This window comes from Danio aesculapii, chromosome 14 (assembly GCF_903798145.1).
Source record: "Danio aesculapii chromosome 14, fDanAes4.1, whole genome shotgun sequence".
Lineage (NCBI taxonomy): Eukaryota > Metazoa > Chordata > Actinopteri > Cypriniformes > Danionidae > Danio > Danio aesculapii.
Window position 1 is genome coordinate 814,920 of NC_079448.1, and position 4,585 is coordinate 819,504.

Genomic DNA, 4,585 nt, shown 5'->3' on the forward strand with positions numbered 1-4,585 from the left:
TGTGGGTTTCCTCCGGGTGCTCCGGTTTCCCCCACAGTCCAAACACATGCGCTATAGGGGAATTGATTAACCAAATTGGCCGTAGTGTATGTGAATGAGTGTGTGCGGGTGTTTCCCAGTGATGGGTTGCAGCTGGAAGGGCATCCGCTGTGTGAAACATATGCTGGATAAGTTGGCGGTTCATTCCGCTGTGGTGACCGCTGATTAATAAGGGACTACGCTGAAGGAAAACGAATGAATGATGTTAATATTGTTTGGGTTTGAACTGCAGCTCCACCCAGAGCCACTAGAGGGCAGTAAAACACCAGGAGTTGTCACTCATAGGTAGGGCCAGCTATTTCTGTGCAGAACTGTGTTAAAATCTGCGGATTTCTGCGGATTTCTTTTGGGAGCATCATAACTAAAACCTTAATATATGAAATAAAAAGTAACCCCTTTTTAACTTGTATTTAATGTTTACAATGCAAATCCAATTAGATCCTCTTTATTTGGTAAACAAAGCAAGTCTCTCATATAAAAGCTCTACTAAAAGACAGAAAATATGACTGTACACACTGTATTGTACATAAATCAGATGAACATTTTCATATTAGTCAATAATATTACTGTAATTAATAAAAAAACTGAATAAATATACATTTACACACAATTAACACGTAATAAACACAATTATTGATGGGTTATCTGCGGATAATCTGCGTAATTTTGCGTGCGCAGATTCCGTGTGCGCCTAGCCATTGCTTCCCTACCACTGTTCTAAACTCATCTCACCACATGAGCATCTTCACACACCACCAGTGTTTATAGACACAAAACTAAGTTTGGTGAATATTTTAATAATAATCTAACAATTAAATTAGAGGAATTAATCTAAAACAATCACAAGAGATGGAGAACAGCAGCAGGAATATTATAAAAGATGCATGCATATCAAAGCAGTTCATTTCATTTTTGAGAGAGACATTTTATTGTCTAAATTTTATGTATATTTTTATTTATTAAAAATGTTATGGTTGTTTCTATTATTGAATCATTAAATGTTGACCCTTAAACACCGTTTATTCAAATTATTATTATTTTTATTATTATTATTAGTGATGTTTATTACTATTTTATCATTCATTCATTCATTTTCTCTTTATTAATCAGGGGTCTCCACAGCAGAATGAACCGCCAACTTATCCAGCATATGTTTCACGCAGAGGATGCCCTTCCAGCTGCAACCCATCACTGGGAAACACCCCTTCACACTCATACACTATGGCCAGTTTAGTTGATCAATTCCCCTATAGCACATGTGTTTGGAAACCGGAGCACCCGGAGGAAACCCACGCCAACACAGGGAGAACATGCAAACTCCACACAGAAACACCAACTGACCCAGCCGGGACTCTAACCAGCGACCTTCTTGCTGTAAGGCGATGGTGCTTCCCACTGCACCACCGTGCTGCCACTATTTTATCTTCCTCTAAGGTAAACTGGTTCATTTGTTTAGTTAAGTGTGAACATTTGAACTGCTTTGACAACACATTACAACAATAGCCATGCCAACACAGCAAGGCTAAACTGAGTGTGTTCTTCTGTCTGTGTGTATGTGCGTGCATCTTTGTTCACAAGTGTGTATGTTGGGGTGTGTGTATGTATGTGTGAGAAAGAGAGAGTGTGTGTGTGTATGTGTGTAAGTGTGCATGTCTATGTGTTTGTGTGTACATTTGTGTGTGTGCGTTATTGTGTGTGTAAGAGAGAGAGAGGGAGAGAGAGAGAGAGGGTGTATGTGTGTTTCTGTGTGTGTGTGTGCGTGTGAGAGAGTGTGTGTGCACATGAAAGCTGAATGAAATATGTTCTGCAGATGTTTGTGTTTAATAATCATAAGAGGGACTGAATGAGATGAATGAGTGACGGATCTTTCTGAAGTGAAACATGAAAGAAGCTGAAGGTGGACAGAGCCGATCCCAGACGCACCTCTTACTCTTATTACACCAGTGAGTGTTAGTTAATAATGACTGCTTCAAGTCAGTGATGATTGTGTTTAGTTATAATCAGTGCCACCTACAGGCTCATCATCATCAGAGGAATGCGGTCATATACACTCACCGGCCACTTTATTAGGTACACCTCCAATACCAGGTTGGACCCCCTTTTGCCTTCAGAACCGCCTTAATCCTTCATGTCAGAGATTCAACATACTGGAAATATTCCTCAGAGATTTTGCTCCATATTGACATGATAGCATCACACAGTTGCTGCAGATTTGTCTGCTACACATGATGCCAATCTCCCGTTCCACCACATCCCAAAGGTGCTCTATTGGATTGAGCTCTGGTGACTGTGGAGGCCATTAGAGTACAGTGAACTCATCGTCATGTTCAGTCTGAGATGATTGGTGCTTTATGACATGGTGCATTATCCTGCTGCCATCAGAAGATGGAGACACTGTGCTCATAAAGGGATGGACATGGTCAGCAACAATACTCAGGTAGGCTGTGGTGTTGACACCATGCTCAATTGGTACTAATGGACCCAAAGAAAATCTCCCCCACACCATTACACCACCACCAGCAGCCTGAACCGCTGATACAAGGCAGGATGGATCCATGCTTTCATGTTGTTGAGGCCAAATTGTGAGCCGAGCATCCGAATGTGGCAGCAGAAATGGAGACTCATCAGACCAGGCAACGTTTCTCCAATCTTCTATTGTCCAGTTTTGGTGAGCCTGTGTGAATTGTAGCCTCAGTTTCCTGTTCTTAGCTGACAGGAGCGGCACCCGGTGTGGTCTTCTGCTGCTGTAGCCCATCCGCCTCAAGGTTGGACGTGTTGTGTGTTCAGAGATGCTCTTCTGCAGACCTCGGTTGTAACGAGTGCTTATTTGAGTTACTGTTGCCTTTCTATCAGCTGGAACCAGTCTGGCCATTCTCCTCTGACCTCTGGCATCAACAAGGCATTTGCGCCCACAGAACTGCCGCTCACTGGATATTTCCTCTTTGTCGGACCATTCTCTGTAAACCCTAGAGATGGTTGTGTGTGAAAATCCCAGTAGATCAGCAGTTTCTGAAATACTCAGAGCAGCCCGTCTGACACCAACAACCATGCCACGTTCAGCATCACTTAAATCCCCTTTCTTCCCCATTCTGATGCTCACTTTGAACAGCAGCAGATCGTCTTGACCATGTCTACATGCCTAAATACATTGAGCTGCTGCCATGTGATTGGCTGATTAGAAATGTGCGTTAACAAGCAGTTGGACAGGTGTACCTAATAAAGTGGCCGCTGAGTGTATACTGTACATTACTTGTGTTTTGTTTATGATCTGTCAGGAGAGTTGAGGAATGTTTGCAGAACGGGAGCCGATCCTCCAAACATCTGCTGATAAACACATGCAGGATCTGCTCAAATATTTGCCTTTTCTATCCCACAATCCTCTGCAGCATGATTATGATGAAGAACAGAGAGAGGAGAGAGAGAGAGAGAGAGAGAGAGAGAGAGAGAGAGAGAGAGAGAGAGAGAGATGAACCTGCGCTGAGATTCATCTGGACAGCAGCTGGAGCAAACACACACACACACATATACACACTCTCTCAGAAAAACATACACACACTCACTGACACAGATACATATACACACTCACAGAAACACACAGACAAAAAAACACACACACTCACACACACACACACACACACACACACACACACACACACACACACACACACACAAGATTTCCTCTGATAATAGACTGTCTGCTTTGAATAAATGTACAGGAGTCACTCAGACGTCCTGGAAATATGATTATCAACATTATTTTGACATGTAAAGTTCATTTCTGTGTAAAATAACACACTAACTAAACTAAAAAATACAGAATTAATAAGAAACTCGCATAATAATCACCTACTTTTCTCGAAATGCCGAGAAACTTCCTGTTTTACTCCACGCATGCGCAAAGTTTTCTAAACTTTTAAGGCTTATTTCTTACCTGGCCGGAAACGGGCTTCCACAAAACAATGATCTCGAAATAGCTAAGGTGTTATCGTGGGCCACCCTGCAGGTAACACACACACACACACACACACACACACACACACACCTGTCTGTCATGTGGGTGTCTCTGTGATGAGGGTGGAAGTTCTGCTTCGGTGAGCATATATGCTGTACTGATAACACACACACACACACACACTCATTCTTCTCGTGTTGGCCGTTAGAGGCCGGTTTGGGCTGTTTGTGTGCTCATGTTCGGTGTATGCCGGTGTATTGTGCGCCGTGAGATCAGCGCGGGAGATAACGCGCATGCGCAGGTGTTACTGCTTCTAAGGCCCTCATGACGGCAGGGCCAGAGAAGCCAAACACAACCGGCACACAAAACCCGCCAACATCCCTCATGAAGCCCGCCAAAAGCTTTAATCACGGCTCATACGACACGATAAGATCGCCAACATCCATAACAATACAATCAACAGGCAGAAAATATTAAAGAAAAAATATAAGAGCATTTCTACCAAACCCACATGAAAAATATTAGGCTATCGAAATGTATAATAAATATATTGTAGTGTTTCTGAACTTTACTATAGTAAAGTACTTGGTTTAA